This window comes from Pan troglodytes, chromosome 12 (genome assembly GCF_028858775.2).
Source record: "Pan troglodytes isolate AG18354 chromosome 12, NHGRI_mPanTro3-v2.0_pri, whole genome shotgun sequence".
In the NCBI taxonomy this organism is placed as follows: Eukaryota; Metazoa; Chordata; class Mammalia; order Primates; family Hominidae; genus Pan; species Pan troglodytes.
This window is the reverse complement of record NC_072410.2, coordinates 79,709,608-79,728,960: the sequence shown is the minus strand read 5'-3', so window position 1 is coordinate 79,728,960 and position 19,353 is coordinate 79,709,608. Positions and strand designations below refer to the sequence as shown.

Below are 19,353 nucleotides of genomic sequence, written 5' to 3'. Positions count from 1 at the left end.
GTTGAGTAACTAGCCCATCACTCAGCTAGAACTGGCCACCAGCGTGGATCCCAGATAGCCCTCCTCCAGAGTTGCCCATGCTATTAGCCGTGACGCCATGCTGGCTGTCCACACGCATGCCTTTTTCCTGCCTTAATCTTGCAATGATTCATAAGGTGAGGGAGCACCCACACTGGGGTGGCAGCATATAGATGTCTTCTGTTGGAGAGATTTTCAAGGAAACTTGTTTTTTTGTTGTTGTTTTTGTTTTGTTTTGTTTTGTTTTTGAGACGGAGTCTTGCTCTGTCACCCAGGCTGGATTACAGTGGCGCAATCTGGGCTCACTATAGCCTCCGCCTCCCGGGTTCAAGCGATTCTCGTGCCTCAGTCTTCTGAGTAGCTGGGATAATAGGCTCCTGCCACCATGCCCAGCAACTTTTTGTATTTTTGCTAGAGACGGGGTTTCACTGTGTTAGCCAGACTGGTCTTGAATTCCTGACCTCAGGTGATCCACCCGGCTTGACCTCCCAAAGTGCTGGGATTACAGGTGTGAGCCACCTCGCCCTGCCTTTGGTTCAATTTATTTTGAGTCTTAGTATTCATAATGGCCATTGCTATAAGACAGACCTTACCAAATGATAGAAGTGCATCATTCGCTGCACCCACTATTTCATGGCATTTATATTTCACTCACGATGCAATCAAATTGACATTTAGCTGGTAAATTTCCATCTTTCCCAATTTCAAACAGTTGTTCTTTTGTTGTTTTTTTTTTTGAGACGGAGTCTTGCTGTGTCGCCCACGATGGAGTGCGGTGGCATGATCTCAGCTCACTGCAAGCTCCGCCTCCTGGGTTCACGCCATTCTCCTGCCTCAGTCTCCTGAGTAGCTGGAACTACAGGCGCCTGCCACCACGCCTGGCAAATTTTTTTGTATTTTTAGTAGAGACAGGGTTTCACCATGTTGGTCAGGATGGTCTCAATCTCTTGGCCTCGTGATCTGCCCGCCTCGGCCTCCCAAAGTGCTGGGATTACAGGCGTGAGCCACCGTGCCCGGCCCCCAGTTGTTCTTGAAAAATAATTGGAAGGTTTTGTTTTTATAATTTTAGCAAACTGATTCAAAATTCTGTTAAACTCTTTATTTGAAAAATTTTCCAAGCTGCTGCTGCTTCTTCTTCTTATTTTTGAGATAGAGTCTTGCTCTGTCACCCAGGGTGGAGTGCAGTGGCAGGATCTCGGCTCACTGCAAACTCCGCCTCCTGGGTTCACGCCATTCTCCTGCCTCAGCCTCCAGAGTAGCTGGGACTACAGGTGCCCGCCACCACGCTTGGCTAATCTTTGTATTTTTTTTTTTTAGTAGAGATGGGGTTTCACCGTGTTAACCAGGATGGTCTCAATCTCCTGACCTCATGATCCACCCACCTCGGCCTCCCAAAGTGCTGGGATTACAGGCGTGAGCCACTGCACCCAGCCCCGAGCTTGTTTTTTTAATTGTGTAGATAGAGTTTTTAATAACTGACATATTTACATCGTTTTCAGAACTAAGATCACCTTATGATGGAAACATTTCCAAATAACCATTTTCAAAATGCTCTCTCCCTAGCATATGTTTCATTTGAAAGCTGTTTCTCTCTCTTATTGTTGAAATGTTCACTATAATATGGTAAGACAGACTGTTTTTGTCTGAAATACCCACCGAGGTCACACACTGCTCATAGCCACTTGTAGAAAAGGTCAGTGATCTAGAACCTACTCACCTTTTTGTCAAAGAAAACTGCACAAATTGTCCTCAGATTTGATACCCACAGAACCTATTGTCTAAGGAAGAGCTTTCTGCTTTACCTCTCTCATTCATGAAGTATGGGCACATTCTGTTTCAGGCATCATTTTTATAAAACCAGCCACACTGGCGACGCGCTGGGGCTCTTACACAGTTATAACGAAGCCGTTCGCTGAAAGAGAGTCAGAACCGGAAGGTGCCCCCCAACACTTCCCACACTGAGGAACCCACCTTCATCCCCGGAATTCCTACAGAAACTTTTGGGGACTCAGGACAGTCTGAAACTGGGACTAAGAGGGGGCATTGTGTCAATCCATTTATTAAATATTTGGCAAGTCATTCTTAAATTTCCAGATGGAAGAAAAAAACTGACTCACAATATTTTTACACCTAACCCAAAAGGTCATAAGGCGCATTTCCCTTGGAGACCAAGATAGAGGGAGGGAGCTTCCATCTTTTCCCATGGGATAAGCTGGGAGATGCCTGCCCATTTTCAAAAGCCCCAGAGTCCCACCTGCTGGGTGGGACTCTGAAGGCAGAGGAGCCGTCTTTGTGGAGAGTAATATAATCAGAAGGAAACCGAAGCTTCTGAGTTCCTCAGCATCTTGCACCATCTCCTAAAGGGCGCAGGGGATACGGCAACCCCTGGAGGGGCGAGGGGGGAACCAGTGCAGTAGGCATTATCCCTGAGAGGCTCCTCCATGCATCCCTCATGGACAGGGCCTCTAATCATGGCCAGTGGGCAGGGGTGTGGGTGCTGGGTGCAGGCAGCAGCTGTGGGTGTCAGTAGGGAGCAAAGCCGTAGGGAAGGCCTTGTTGTCTTGAACCTGGAGTCATCCCAGGAGGCAGGGCCCAGAAAAGGGCCTCTCCCTGCCCCTCCCAGCTTTACAGAACCTAGTGCTTAGAAGATCCTCTGTAAATATTTGTTGGATTTAGTTGAATGGAGTTGAAATCTCATTTCCTGATTCTGGTAAGGCTGGAAGTGCAGGCTGAGTGGGTGGGATCCAATTCACTGGGGGTTGGGGTGGGAGGGATGCAAGGCCATACTAGGCAGCTCTTGGGGCATGTCCTGAACCTGGAAGACCACAGCCATTCCTGCCCTTCTACCCCACCACTACTTGTGTGAGCGTCCCCAACCCGAAAGAGGTTCCTGATCGTCCAGGACGCTAGGAAGCAGAAAGGAAGGCAAGGCCAGAGACAAGGAGAGGCTAAGTGAAGGAGGCAGCCACGCCCAAAGCCCCAGGAGCATCTGGGCGACCCTCACCCCACAGGAGAACCCACCCCCCCACTGCCCCACCCCGCCCTGCCCTCTAACACTGTACCAGGCAGAATGCAGCACCTCCACTGTGTGTGTGTGCGTGTGTGTGTGTGTGCATGTGTGTGTGCACAGCCTGAGTCTCCCTTGGACAGAGCCTTGGTCCCAGCCTTGGTACTTTTTTTCCCAAGAAAGCTCGGCAGCCAGTTCTGCCGTTTCTGGCCAGGCTCTTGGGGAAGGCGGCCTGTTTGGGCACATGGGCTCCCACGTGCGCAGAAGCATCACCTGCCCTCCATGTGATGCGCACACTCACAGACCCACATGCTTACGTACTTGCAGACTCGCCCAGGCACACGTGTATCGCCACATGCAGACACGCAAGCATACACTTGCCTGCACTCAGACCTCCTGGTGTGAACACACGGTGTGCACCGTCGGAGATAGCCAGTGGCCCCCACGTACATGCCGTCCCTCAGGCACAGAGAACCAGCCCACAGGTCCCACTTGGAGGGACATGAAGCAGACAGGGTCCCCAGGCTGTATGCTTCTCCTAGGCCGGTGTCCACCACAGTCAGCCACATACATCTGCTGCCATGACACAGGCTCCCTTTGTGCTGCCAGGCCCAGGGGGACAATGGGGGTCTGTTTCCTCCCCGGAGCTCAACACCATCCCTCTCCCCACAACACTGCCTGGCAGCCTGGGGCCTGGGAGCCCAGCCGCATGTTTCAGAGGGTTCAGAGGGTTCGGGAAACTCCCCAAGGCCACGTTCTGCATGCGGAGCTCCAGGGGAAGCCCAGTCTGGTGGGGGCTTCCAGGGGCCCCAAGGGAACTGTGGCTCCCTCTGCTCTGTGATGGGGAGGGGAGAACCGGGGTCTGCACTTATTGTGATCCTCTGGCATCCAGTCAGGCCAAGGTTGACAGTGGAGGTCCCGCTAGAGGGGGTGGCTGTGCCTGCGGGCCTGGGAAGGCCTCTGCAGCCTGGGCTGCCCTGTCCACTGCTGAACTGCACCTGTGCCGAGGCAGGCACAGATCCCTACAATGCCCGAGAGGAGAGTCTTGATTTCTCATAAGGACATGGCCACTCTGCGAATCTGAGTTTTGGGGACTTGGAGGCTGCAGCCTGCTGGTCACTTGACTCCCTCAAATGTCCCATGACCAAAGCCACTGTCGCCACCACACCCTCCATTTCTGTTTTGACATCCTTGCTACTTTTTCTGGCATTCAACACCACCTCCCTCCTGCAAAATATTCATTCAGTCTCTCAGTCACTATTGATGGAGTACTCACTGGGTACGAGGAACTGCTCTGGGCACGGGCTACTGGATTTTTCTCATTTTACTCTCTGTGACATCTTTGGACAAGTCTTAGGTTCCAGGCCAGTTGATTTTTCTTGCTTTCTTCCACATATACTGCTTTTTCTTTTTCTGTGCTGTTTGCTCATTCACCTATGAATTAATGCAATCCACATTTATTGGGCATTGGGTTGACAGATAAAATAATGCAATATTTCTATTCATTGTTATTATTTTATTATTACTATTCATTGTTTATCTGAAATTCAGAATTAACTGGGCATCTTGTATTTTTATTTGTTAAATTTGGTAGCCCTAACTGAGCACCTGCTGTGAGCTGTCCTCCACAAATACAAGGACAGCAGACCCAGTGCCTGCCCCTCAGAGAGCTCCCAGTCTAGTAGGAGAGGTCCTACTATAGGCAAGAAAGGAGATCCATACCTCAAGGAAGGGTGGGGGCTCTTACAAGTGGATTCAGGGTACCATGGGTGCTCAGGGAAGGGGAACCCAACCTGGCCTTGAGTGGGAGGTGAGAAGGCTTCCTGAAGAAATTAACTTACTTAAGTCTTAAAAATTAAGTAGGGAGTCAGGCACAACGAACACTGGAATGGGGGCAACAGGGTGCCGTTCAGTGCATTGATGCAGAGAGCCCCACAGTGAAATGGCTGCCTGCTGGGTGGGGTCAACTGGCACAGGACTGAAGGTGTGTAAAGGAGCTGCTATCAAGGCCAGCTTGCAAGATTGGGCAGACAGAGACAAAGGACCCAGAAACTGTGTGTAGCCTCTACTTTCTATAAAAGGATGAGGCAAAGAAGGATTCATGATTGGAGGTTGAGAGCTTGATGTTCAGAAGGAGAAGAAGCAGATGTCATATTGACCTCGTGCCGGGATCACGTGGACATTCTCCAGCTGGGACCTACGTAGCCAACCTGTGGCTGCATGTGAGCAAGGGGGATATGGCAGGCACAGACCTGTGTGTACACATGTGTGAGCACTACACATGAGGTACATGTGAGCATATAGGGCCGTGTAAAGGGGCTGGGTGCTTGTGTGCACAGCATTTGTTATGGCCTCAATGGTCTGGGTATGCAAAATCAGGGTAGCAATGAATGTAATGAACATAGGCATCAGCATGAGAAATCCCGGAGTATGAATCCTGACTCTATCACTTATTAGCTGGAGAACTTTCAGAGTCACGTCACCTCTCTGAGCCTCAGTTTCCCTCTTTGTAAAAATGGAGGAAATTTCATCTAACCTTTCCCTAAAACAAACAAGCCAACAAATAAATACATAGGACTAATGCTAATTTTGCATGGCTGTTATTAAGATTAAATGAGATGATGTATACAAAATAACAGGCAGGTAAGCTGCCTAAAAGTTTATTTTTCTTCCCCCTCAAACACTCTGCCTGCTATTCACTCAGCCATCACCACATGAGTAACAATATATAAAGTGAACAATATACTATGCATATTTTGTATATACATAATGTAAATAATAATATACAATGAATAACATTATAATGTGAACCAACCAGTTAAGATTTTCTAAGGTATTCATAATTAGGAAATGGAAGATAGTATTCTTTGTCTACCCTAGCATGCTTTTTCTGTAATTACTTTTTTCCCTTAAACTAAGAAGCATAAAGACTTGCTATCCACCAATGGTTAGGATTTAAAGAAACGCAAACACTTGGGCATGGCCAATTATTGCCATTACTAAGTTTCTGCTTAGTAGAAATTAATAACTGCAGAAGCTAACTCTGTTTCTTACTGATTTAAGAATTTCTCCAGCAACTGTTCTCAGGGCTCTAGGGAGCAATGGGCCCCTTGTAGCTCCTCTTGTGCTGTCAGCCATAACTGCCTCGGGAGGAAGATAGTATCTGTGAGTCTGTTCTAATCCTAGGAAAGGTCTTAACTCCTTGCACACTACGTTCTCGTCTCTACTTTGCACACCAAAGAAGGCCTCTGTTGTGGACTGAATGTTTGTGCCCCTCCAAAATTCATGTCACAGCCCTAACCCCTCAGTGTGGCTGTATTTGGAAATGGGGCTTCTAAGGAAGTAATTAAGGTGAAATGCAACCAGAAGGGTGGGGCCCTAGTCCCATAGGACTGGTGTCCCTATAACAAGAGGAAGAGATATGAGAGATCTCTCTTCTTTTTTTTTTTTTCTTTTGAGACAGAGTCTCGCTCTGTCGCCCAGGCTGGAGTACAATGGTGCGATCTCAGCTCACTGCAACTTCCGCCTCCCAGGTTTAAGTGATTCTCCTGCCTCACTCAGCCTCCCGACTAGCTGGGACTACCAGCGCATGCCACCACGCCCAGCTAATTTTTTGTATTTTTAGTAGAGATGGGTTTTCACCATGTTAGCCAGGATGGTCTCGATCTCCTGACCTCATGATCCACCTGCCTCAGCCTTCCAAAGTGCTGGGATTACAGGCATGAGCCACTGTGCCCAGCCAAAAGATCTCTCTTCTACTACATACAGGAAAGGCCATATGAGGACACAGCTAGAAGGCAGCCATCTGCAAGCCAGGACAAGAGTACTCACCAGGAACCAAGTTGGCAGCACCTTGATCTTGGACTTCTCAGCCCCCAGAACTGTGAGAAATAAATGTCTGTTGTTGAAGCCACCCGGTCTGGTATTTTGTTATGGCAGCCTAAGCAGACTAACACAACCTCTTTCTCCCATGCCTTGTCTGCCCAGGGCAGCTTTGTTGCAGACCCACAGTAGTGCATGACTTGCATGCACAAGACAGGAGGTCACCCTGTGGCTCTTTCTCATCGGTGGGTCCCCAGCAACCAACCTTCCACAACATCCATTCCCTTTCCTCTTCATCAGTGTCCAATCTTCAGTGAAGGGGCTTCTTTACTCATTGCTTTCGGGGCAGCAGATTCTATAAACTGACACATTTTCTTTCTTTTCTTTTCCTTTTTCTTTCTTTTTCTTTTTTTCTTTCTTTCTTTCTTTTTTTTTTTTGAGACTGAGTCTCACTCTGTCACCCAGGCTGGAGTGCAGTGGTGCAATCTTGGCTTACAGAAACTTCCGCCTCCTGAGTTCAAGCAATTTTCCTGTCTCAGCCTCCTGAGTAGTTGGGATTACAGGCACCTGCCACCATGCCCGGCTAATTTTTGTATTTTTAGTAGAGATAGGGTTTTGCCATGTTGGCCAGGCTGGTCTTGAATTCCTGACCTCAGGTGATCCACTCACCTCGGCCTTCCAAAGTGCTGGGATTATAGGTGTGAGCCACCTCGTCCGGCCCAAACTGACATTTTCTAGGGATTTTTTCATCCTTAAAGTGATCTACTCAGCTCATTTCTTCCAAATCTGTATTTTAGAGCACACTTTAAACTGGCGTCGCAGAGTTTTTGAGTGGTGATGGCAGCTGCCCTCTATGTCTGTGGTGTGCCGGCCCCTCATGCTGGGGAAAGAGGGGACGTGACCCTACCCTCACGGCAGGCTGGCCTCCTTTCTCTCCCAGAGCTGCCGTCCCCGCTCTGTGCTAACTAGCCCAATCCTAGCCTACAGCACCAGCTTGCGGTCTAGCCCACGTTTTCCACACTTTAGTTCCCAGCTTGGATGACCAGCTGCCTGTGATTTACCCATTTGTGATACTGATTTCCAGAGGGGCCACCTGTGCTCAGTACCTGCGTGACTTCTCTCCTCCAATCCTCTATTTAACCACCTTAGGTAGTTTCTCCTGTCTTCCTCATTTTATAGATTGCGGCTCAGTCAGACAAAATTCCTCTCTTAGAATCCGCTGGTGGAGAAGGAGCTGGGATTCACACCCAGCCTCCTGGTAATAAGCTGCATTTCTCCTTCAGCCTTCAGGGCCTCGCCTGTCTACCCAAGAGTGATCCCCGCCTTCCCTCTGTCTCACTCGCCCTGTCCCCGCAGCTAAGTGCAGATGTTCACAGCTCTCTATTTTTAAGCACATTCCACTAGAAGTTCAGCAACTTGAATCCCCCCAGCACCTACAACAGAGCCTGCATATTTAGGTGAATAAATGAACTATTCTTGTCCTAACTAGACTTCAAGTCCTCGGAAGCAGAATGGCTATGCCTGGTTTCCACTCCCACACCATAGTACCCAGCATAGCACCAGAACCGTGGGGCCTCTTCCCCAGCCCTTGACACTCCCAACCCTGCCTTCAGCTGCCGGAACTGACTTTTCCCATGATTGCTAATATTTCTTCCTTTTTTTTCCTCTAAATCAACATTAGCTTTGCTAGCTCCCTACCTTCCACCTGATAAGAATGGGGTACGGGATCTGTACGAACTTGGGGTGTGCTTTTCTTGCCTTGTCAAAACAGCTGCTCCTATCTGGCTGGCGATGGGCTGGGAGCCAGACCCCAACAATGGAGCCTTGTGAGCCGGCCCCGGGGGTGTGCTGGGAGCCCACGGTTGAGCACACACACAACCCTTCCTGGTGCCACCTTCTTATCTCCTGCCACCAAGCCCTTGCCAGTGGTGGGACTGTAACCCAACCCCCTGTAATTGCATGTCCCAGATAGAACATTCCTGGGCTCAGGCCATGGTTAAACATTGACTTGGGGTGTTGGGGGCAGTCATCACAGACTGTAGGTGCTCCTGAGGGGGGAGGCGCTAGCTGGGTGTCCACCACTCTCCTCCCAGTGGTCCTGGACTGACTGAGAAAGCCACGGCACAAAGCAGGCAGGCTCAGCTGCCCACATCTTTGAGTCAGTGTGCTGGAGGAGCCGTGGGCCTGTTCAAAAAGAATCATTTCTTTTCTCCTGCCTGCCCTCTGCCTACCTCCCACTCTCCCTAGCTGCCTCTTTGGATTTCTCCAACCTTCTCATTTCTGCTTCTCCTTCTTGTCTTCCTCTCTCCTATCTTCGATCTCAGGCCCTCTCCCTCCTTGGGCCTGGCCTGTCTCTTCCCGTCTTCCCTTGTCCTGGGGCCCTTTCCCATGTAGTGAGCCCAGATGTGCCCAGGCAAGGGGGCTCTGCTCTCTCTTCTGCACCCCTCTGCCTCTGGCCTCTCTGGGAAATGGAAGGTGGGGTGGAGGAAGCAGGTGGCTTTAAGACCAGTGCCTCCCTCTGACAGGGCGGGGGGTCAGCTCAGCCGGGGCTGGTGGGGCCGCCCCTCTTCCTGTGCTTGGGTGGGTTGAGGTGCTGGCCCTGCCCTCCTCCCCAATCACTAGGGTCAGACGGTCAATTCTTCCTCCTGCCACCTTATGCACAGGGAGGCATGGTGCTGTTCCCCAGGTCTCACAGGGAGTACGGCAGGACATGCCCGGGATGCTTGTGTCTCATACCTCGGTGGGGCCTCTTTGCATTGGCACCCTGGCTGCCCAACCCACTCCCCAGCCCACTCTCAACCTAGGAGACCCTGTCATGGGTGGGGACTTTGTGGATGCTCTGCCGCGCCATAGGGTATCTCCTGCCCCCAGCACAGAAATCCTTTGCAGGCCTCCCAGAGCTATGCCCAGGGTGCCCCATAGCCTGCTTCCCTCAAGGAGTATGGGCTGCAGGGCCCAGGGCACCCCCACTCCGTGGGACACCCCTGGGGAGGGTTCTGATGCCAGGGCTCCTTTGCAAGGGGTTGGCAACTTTGCAGAATCTCCCAAAGAAGGAGGCTTCAAGCTTTGAAACTCCTCAGTACAAGGCCAGGTTGGGCTGACCACACACACAGCTCCCTCAGCTGATGCCCTGCTTCCATTCCCACGCAGACCTTTTGTGCTTCAGGTTAAGGGTCACAGGCAGCAGGACAGGCCCAGGGGCATACAGAAAGGGCCTTGCCTTGCAGCACCTACAGTGAGCCTGAGAGGCCCCCAGAGTTAGGAAAAGGAGAATATCCAGCAGGTGCAGGGGCCAGGGAGCCAAGGAGGAAGGAAGCAGGCCAGAAGGGTGCTGAGGCAGCCTTAGGCCTGTGGGCAGCCATGGCTCCAGCCACTCAGCTAACACCGGGGTTGGGACAAGGTGGGCCTCAGAGCCAGGGCTTCTGTGGTGCGCAACAGGAGGCCCCATGGAGGACCCATACTGCTTTCTAGGCCACTTGTATAGAGCCTGTGGAGTCAGACTATTCAGATTCAAATCCTGGCCCTGCACTTATTAGCTGGGTGGGTTTTGGCAAGCCACTTTCTTAACATCCCAGAGTCGCAGTTTTCTCATCTGTAAAATGGGTATAATAAAAGCATGTATACACTGGGTTTTACATAAGAGTGCAAGAGACAATGCAGAAGTACCTGTTCATCGTGCTTCAGAGAGCAGGTAGCTCTTCTGGTTGTCATTATGGTTAGTAGTATCAGTAATAGAGTTGTGTTGTGGTTATATTACTGAGAGGGCTCACAGATAATTGTGTTGCTTCCTTGACCTGCAGTGCTTTCTCTTTTAATCACCCTAGTGTTTCCAAGCCCCCCAGGAGCTCTAGGACCCTGCCCAAGGACTCCCTGTATCCTGCCCTGAGTTGTTTTCCTGGTGTCCTATACCAGGGCTACTTGGTCTAGGCCCTAGACCACCCCCACCAGATCCCACACCAACCCTCATGGGCCCCAGATGGACTTAGGATGACTCTTTCTCCCCAGATGCACAGTTAGCTCCATGGAAAGGGCTTCTCCCTCTTTGTTGCCTCTAGTGCAGGTTTGGGGACTCAGCCTGTGCTACGGGTTAGGGGAGTGACTCAGTGTATTGAGTACCTCTCACTGTGTAACAAATTTCCTCAAAACTTAGCAGCTTAAAACAACAATAAATATGTATCATCTTGCACTGTTTCTGGGAGTCAGAAATTTGGGAGCAGCTTAGCCGGAGGGTCTGCTCAAGGTCTGTCATGAGGTTGTAGTTAAGATGTCAGCTGGGGCTGCAGTCATCTGAAGGCTCAACTGGGGCTGGAAGAGCTTCTTGCAAGGTGGCACACTCACATGCCTGCCACTAGTGCTGGTTGCCGGCAGGAGGCCCCTGCTCCTGGTCACATGGAACTTTCTGTAGGACTGCTTGAGCATCCTTATGACATGGCAGCTGGCTTCCCCTGAACTAGTGATCTGAGAGACAAGGTAGGAGCTGCAATGTTTTTTATTATGACCTTGCCTTGGAAGTCACACATGGTCATTTCCAGAATATTCCAATGTTTCAACAGGGCAACCCTATTCAGTGTGGGAGGGAACTATACAGGAGCATGAATACCTGCAGACATCATATCAGGGAAAAGATGTTGAAGAGAAATGAAAGGAAATACAACTTCAGTTCTGAGAGATGGCAAACTGAGGGTGCTGGGGGGCAGGAGGACATGGAGGTAGGCATCTGCCACCCTGAATAGTACACAGACGTGGCTCTGACAGCTTCCCACATGGCCCTGGGTGGCACTGCCTGTGTCTGCCAGCCCCACCACTGGCCAGCGACAGATTTGGAACTAATTATGTAGAATTATATTTGATGGGGACATGGGCCATCGTTACCAGCTGGGCAGTGGGCCAAACTGTGGACAGAGCCCCATCATTGTGGGTTTCAGTTAGAGGGAGAGGAAGGTGAGCCTGATGCATGATGGCCTCTTTGCAAGGATCCCAGAGGAAAGAGCTGTCTCCCAAAGAGTGGAGGTGGGGGTCATGGAAAACAAAGTTCAGCAGTGATTGTATGCATCTATCCATTAATTAATTAATTAATTCATCCATTCATGCACACATTCATTCTCCAAGTAGTTATTGAGTGCCTACTATGTGCTAGGTTTTATTAGTAAGAATAGAAATGAATGCAAAATGTGTTGAGGCCCCTGACAGTTTGTGTCTTTGGGCCGTACACTGCATATTCAAAGGGCAGCTCACCTCTTTACTCTCTGGGGGAAGGCAGAAGCTTGGATGCAGAGTAGGGGTGCTGTAGGGAAGAGGAGAGAGTAGAAAGAGCTATCTACCAGGTTGACTGGGTTGCCCCAACCATGGAGTGCTGGATATGAAAGGTGAGCTGAATATGGGAGCCATGTTGTTGTCCCAGTGGGGAAGCTGGGGACTGGGGGGACCTTGGCTCCTGTGGTCCCATGATGTCACCCTATCCTGCTCCTGGATCATTTGGGACATGACCCCATCTCAGCATCTTGGTATCCAGTGCTGCCATATCCCCATTGTGCAGCTGGGGAAGAACCAAAACTAAACCCCAGCAGCCCTGGCTTTGTATCAGGACCCATGGAAACTATGTAACCATCTTCCACTTTTGTCACCTAAAGCAGGGGTTCCCAAACTCCGGGCCATGGACTGGTTCTGGTCCATGGCCTGTTAGGAACTGGACTGTGGCTTGTTAGGAACTCACAGCAGGAGGTGAGTGGTGGGTAAGTGAGCGAAGCTACATCTGTATTTACAGCTGCTCTCCATTGCTTGCATTACCGCCTGAGCTCTGCCTCCTGTCAGATCAGCAAAGGCATCAGATTCTCATGGGAGCACGAACCCTACTGTGAAATGCACATACAAGGGATCTTGGTTGCGCACTCCTTATGAGAATCTAATGCCTCATGTTCTGTCACTGTCCCACATCACCCTCATATTGGACCATCTAGTGGCAGGAAAGCAAGCTCAGGGCTCCCACTGATTCTGTATTATGGTGAGGGGGCTCCCTGCCCCCGCCAGGTTCTGAGGAGGAACGGACAACTGGAGCAATGGCTGGAGATGGACATGGAAGCAAAGAATATAGGCAGAGGCTCCCAAAAGTTTTCACTTTTGCTTTTGTTCTTGAGCCTTTAGCTGAGCACATGGCTCTTCCAGGTCATTGCAATAGCGTGGCTAACTCTGGCCAATGAGACATGAGTGGAAGTGCTGTGGGGGCTTTCCACCTCCCACCGGATGGATAAACCTCATGGTAGGATTCACAGCAGCTCTGGGGGACCCTGTGGTGTATTCCCCAATACCCCATTCAAAATAAGCGCTCCTTCCCCCAACTGCTAAGAGTATTGTCAGCTCACAGCTCAGCTGAATCTTTCCCCAGAAACTTGTCTCCCACATGTAGGCCTCCTTCCTGGAGGTACCACACAGAGCCTAAATACAATGACTGCTGGGGTAATAAGCTCAGCACCTTGCCTTCATTGAGACAACTTTCAAGACCACCCCAGCTGCAGAGCTCCTGTGGGTGGCCAAGGCCTGTGTTGTGACTTTGTCACGGCTCAACTCTCCCCTGTACCCAGCCCTGTTTCTCTCATACCTTTCCCTCATTCCATGAGGGATGACCCCAACAGATCTCCCAATAAAACCCCTGTCTGCAAATCTCTGTCTCAGAGGCAGTTCCCTGAGAAATCCAACCTATGACAGATGCTGTCTTTCTTAGACTCTGCGATGGAAGTAACATACTGAGAATCATGAATTAATATGATATGAAAAGCCCGAGTCCTCCAAAACCACTAAACCACGGTATCAGCCCTAGACCATCAACTTACATGGTAGAAAAACAAACTTCTACTTTGTTCAAGCCAATGTAGTTTGACGTCTTTTTGTGACAGCAGTCTAAACCATATTCTAATTAACATTGAATCGTATATCTAGAAGTAGAGTGTTGGTGTGGTGGCAAAATTCTAAATATGAGGAATGAGGGATATTGTCAGACAGTGGGCAGATATTTCAGGTTGGAAGGCTGGTGACTCATATTACGCAAAGCATTTGGTAACACTATCTCTTATGATATCTTGGAAGGCAGTTCACATGCCTACTGAGCTTCCAGTTCTGGGCGAGGTAGCTAGAAAAGGTCCAATTTTTGGTAGGTATTGGCTTCTTTCCACTTGGTACAGGGCTCTGTAAGACAAAGAAACTCAGAATAGAGCCAGGAGTTTGCAAGCAGAGATGAAAGTGAATGCAGCCTTGCTGATGGAGCTCTTCCTGCCTGTGGCCAATCATCTAAGTTGACTGAGAGTCCTGTATTTTGAGCTTCCACATGTTGAAAAAGCCAACTGCTTTTGTGCTGTGAACTGAAGCAGTGGTCTCAAGTGGCTCCAAAGAGGCAGCTGTACCAGGAAATAAGACTATGGCCCTAAGCCTTCCCCAATCAGCTCAGTTAAGAATTCCCTGACAGACAATGGGCGTTAGCCCAGCAGTCAAGATCAGATTGACAGTGTTGCTTTTTCACTCAGACCTACTGTGACAGATAACCTCAGAAACTATCATTAAGTCAAGCAGTGTGAGATGGACAGAGCACAGAGTATAGAGATGGCCAAACCAGTAAATAATATGCATATATGTGTCTGCAGACTTCAGAACTGTGTCTACCAGCTTTTTGGCTGAGTTAGTTGCTCATGGACCAGATTGGAAACCAAAAGAGTAGAAGTATACTGTACTGTTTAAAAAAAAAAAAAAAAAACTATAGTGACATATAGTTCATATACAATAAAGCTCACACTTATTTTACACACTCTTAAAGTATACAATTTAGTTGTTTTTAGTACATTCACAGTTGTGCAACCATCACTGCTACATAGTTCCAGAACATTTTCATTGCCACACAAACAAATCCTGTACCTTTTAGTAGTCAGTCCCAATTCCCTTCCCTCCAGTCCTCCAGCCCCTGGCAAGCACTAATCTACTTTCAGTCTCTTTGGCTCTGCCTATTATGGACATTTCGTATAAATGGAATTATATAACATATGGCCTTTTGTGTCTAGTTTCTTTCACTTAGCACAATGTTTTCAAGATTCATCCATGTTGTAGCATGTATCATTATTTCATTCCTTTTTATAGCTGAATAATATTCCATTGTATGGACAGATCACAACTTGTTTATCTGGTCATCAGCTGATGAACATTTGGGTTGTTTCCACTTTTGGCTTCTATAAATAATGTTGCTATAAATATTCATATGTAAGTTTTTGTGTGGATATGTGTCTTCACTTCTTTTGGATATATGTATGCCTAGGAGTGAAAGTACAGAGTTATAAGGTAATTTTATGTTTATCCCCTTGAGGAACTGCCAAACTGTTTTCCAGAACGGCTGCACCATTTGACATTACTACCAGCAGTGTGTGAAGGTTCCAGTCTTTCCTCACTCTCTTCAACACTTGTAATTATTTGCCTTTTTTTATTATTGCCATCCTACTGGGTGTGGGGTACTTTCTCATTATGGTTTTAATTGGCATTTCCCTGATGGCTAATGATGTTGAGCATCTTTTCATGTATTTACTGGCCATTTGTTTATCTTCTTTGGTGAAACGTCTTTTCAAATCCTTTGCACACTTTATTTTATTGAGACAGGGTCTTGTTCTGTTACCCAGGCTGGAGTGCAGTAGCACTCATGGTTTACTGCGGCCTCAGCCTCCCAAGCTCAAGTGATCCTCCCACCTTAGCCTCCCGAGTAGCTGGGACTACAGGCATGTGCCACCACATCTGGCTAATATATATATATATATATATATATACATATATATATATATATATTTTTTTTTTTTTGGTAGAGATGGGATTTTGCCCAGGCTGGTCTCGAACTCCTGGACTCAAGTGATCTGCCAGCCTCAGCCTCCCAAAATGCTGGGATTATAGGTGTGAGCCACCACACCTGGCCCCTTTGCATATTTTTAGAATTGGATTTTTTGTCTTACTGTTGAATTATAAGAGTTATTTTTATATTCTGGATACAAGTTCCTTATCAGACACAGGATTTGCAAACATTTTCTCCCATTCTGTAGGTCATATTTCTTACTTTCTTGCTGCTGTTCTTTGAAGCACAAAAGTTTTTTACCTGATGAAATCCAATGTATCTAGTTTTTCTTTTTTTGCTTGTGCTTTTGGTGCCATGTCTAAGAAACCAATGTTTCATCTTAGGTCATGAAGTATTCTAGTTTTAGCTCTTACATTTAGTTCTAGGATCCATTTTCTTTTTACTTTTGGATCCATTTTCATTTACTTTTCTTTTTACTTTACTTTTATTTTTCTTTACTTTTTACTTTCTTTTTACGTTTTACTTTCATTTACTTTTTACATTTAATAACTATGTTATGGCATTTTTTCCTCTTATGAGCCATTTTGAATTAATTTTTATATGATGTGAGGTAAGGATTCAATAATACTTTTTGAATGTGAATATCCAGTTGTCCCAGCACTATTCTTTCCTCCACTGAATTGTATCGACACCCTTGCTGAACATCCAGTTAACCATATATGTAAGGGTTCATTTTTAGAGCTCAATTCTGTTCCACTGATCTATATGTGCATGTATATCCTTATACCAGTACCACACTGTCTTGATTACTACAGCTTAGTAATAAGTTTTGAAAGAGAGAAGTGTGAGTCTCCCTACTTTGTTCTTTCTTTTCAGAATTGTTTTTGCTATTATAGGGATCAGCTTTCAGTTTCTGCAAAAAAAGGCAGCTAGATTTTAATAGGGATTGCATAGACCCTGTAGATCATTTCCAGGAATATTGCCATTTTAACAATATTAAGTCTTCCAATCCATGAACACAGGGTGTCTTTCCTTTACTTAGGTCTTCTTTAATTTCCTTTAATGATGTTTGATGTTTTATAGTTTCCAATGTACAAGTCTTGAACTTCTTTTGTTAAATTTATTCCTAAGGATTTTGTGTTTTTCAATATGATCATAAATAAAATCATTCTTTAAAATTTAATTTTTGTATTGTTATACTAAGTTTTTGAGGGAGATTAATTAATGAAAGTCTGGAAGCCTGGCCTGCACAACTATGGGATTGCTCAACACCTAAAGCAAGCCCTGAGCTTTCAAACCTGCACCAGCAGGAAATGGGCTATAAAACCCATACTCTCGCCACCCTAGCACACCATGTTCTCCAGTGGCCTCTTCAGATGTGGCCTTGGAGGACAACAAACAAGGAAGGACCTCCCAAAAGGCAGAGCCAGGAGCCACAGAGAATAATGGATAAAGGAAATGTTTCCCAGGAATTAGTACTAAGGAACTTAGTTCCCTGGGAGGCAGGGAATCTTTGGAATTCTTGCCCGGTGGGATTTACTTTATGCTTTGTGCCTGCTATGGGTTCTCCATTCGTCCCTTTCCAAATAGCAGTTTTAATTGTGGTTATCCTGTTTCTACATCTCTTGTATATTGCGTATGTGTTGTTGGCTGGTGGAGGGGGACAAATAGATGACTTATCTTTTAGTTTATTCATCACTAGGCTAATATCTGAACTTCATATAAAGATCAGACAATTACCAAGAAAGCCTGGACCTTGAGACAGTTGCAGTAATGGATAGGACCTGTGGGCTTCATGCTTGGGTAGGGGATTAGCATGTTCCATGTTTGGGAAGAGAATGTGCATTTATTTGGGTAAACAAAGGTGCAGAGTATAGTGGAGATTGCTAGCTTTTTGTCAATATCCATTCTCCTCTTCTTCAATAGTGGTGGAATACTCATCTGAACACATTTAACAGCCAGCTAGAAACTCTATTTCCTAACTTCCCTCACAATTAGGTATGTCTCATGACCAAGTCTGAGGCAATGGAATGTGAGCGGACATGATGTATGCAACTTCCAGGCCATGCTCTTCAAAGGAAGAAGGTATATCCTCTTCCTCTTTTTCCCTTTCCATCTGGCTGGAAGGTGGAAGTGCTGTCAGTGGCTAGAGCAACCACCTTGGAGGGAAACCTCAAGTTAAGGGTGGGAGAGCAACAGAAAGAAGCAGCTGTCTTATCACTCTGGTTCTGCCTTCCCAGACTCCTGCAGGAGCTAACCTTCTGCCTGTTTGCAACACTGTCTTTTGGGGTCTCTTTGTTACAGCAGCCTAATTTTTGTTTGTTTATTTATTTATTTATTTATTTGTTTGTTTGTTTGAGACAGAGTCTCCGTATGTTGCCCAGGCTGACGTGCAGCGGTGCAATGTCAGCTCACTGCAACCTCCACCTCCACTGCTCAAGTGATTCTCCTGTCTCAACATGCCAGTACCCGAGATTACAGACGCGCACCACCATGCCCGGCTAATTTTTGTATTTTTAGTAGAAATGGTGTTTTGCCATGTTGCCAGGCTGATCTCAAACTCCAAGCCTCAGGTGATCCACCCGCCTTGGCCTCCCAAAGTGCTGGGATTACAGGCATGAGCCACCATGCCTGGCCTGCAGCCTCACTTTTGCTCTAATAAAAATTTGTTTCTCAGATGGGAGAGACTGGAGCATGTTTGTGTGCTGATGGAAATAATCCATGAGAGAGGGAGACACTGAGAAGACAGAGCGAGGGGATAACCAAAGGAACAAAGTCCTTGAGAAGACAAGAAAAGATGGGACTCAGGAAATAAGACATGGAATTTTTCTTTGACTGAAGAAACTAGGATGCTTCTTCCATTGTGATTGAAAGAATGAGAAAAGATCGGTACAGACGCAGGGAGATTGTGGATTCTGTAGAGAGACAATGAGGAAGGATCAGTGTATTTGCAAGAGAGTAATGTAATGATAACCTATGGAATCTTTATTTTGTTGGACTCCCCACACCTACCCACAGCACTGGTTCCCTGATACACTCATCATTGACCCATGCATGGTTTACTTTTATTTAATTAGCTATTAATTTTTTCTTTTTATTTTTAGAGACAGGGTCTTGCTCTGTCACCCAGGCTGAAGGGCAGTAATGTGACTATGGCTTACTGCAGCCTAGAACTCCTGGGCTTAAGCGATCCTCCTGCCTCAGCCTCCAGAATAGCTAGGACTACAGACAAGTACCACCATGCCTAGCTAATTAAAAATTTAAAAAATTGGGGGTTGGGGCAGGGCATGGTGGCTCACACCTGTAATCCCAGCACCTCCAAGACTGTCTGCTTCCTGGCCTGGGTGCCCTGCCACAGCTCTCTGTCCTCATGGAGCTCTCCAGTCCATTGGTACCTTCACTCCTTCTCCATCCATCAACCCCTCCTGCCTTTACTTCTCTCCTTTCCCACTAAGATTCTGTGGCTCATTAATGAATCAACTGGCAATATTCACGCAACAGAATATCTTAAGCAGGCTAAACACATGAAACAATGTGGATGAATCTTAGCAAGATACAATTAAGCCAAATTGTATCTTCCAATTGGCTTTCCAACTGGAAGGCCGAGGTGGGTGAATCACTTGAGGTCAGGAGTTCCAGACCAGCCTGGCCAACATGGGAAAACCCTGCCTCTACTAAAAATACAAAAAGATTA

At 47.4% G+C, this 19,353-nt stretch overlaps 1 long non-coding RNA gene across 4 annotated transcripts in view; it reads right to left on the bottom strand.

The window, feature by feature from the left end:
• LOC112208161 (uncharacterized) overlaps window positions 1–19,353 on the bottom strand; it is a 66,782-nt gene that overhangs the window by 23,936 nt on the left and 23,493 nt on the right. For all 4 annotated transcript variants that reach the window (XR_008546386.2, XR_008546387.2, XR_002942514.3 and 1 more), the window contains one exon: window positions 4,302–4,459. This is a non-coding gene — a long non-coding RNA (uncharacterized LOC112208161). The remainder of the gene's footprint in view (window positions 1–4,301; window positions 4,460–19,353) is intronic.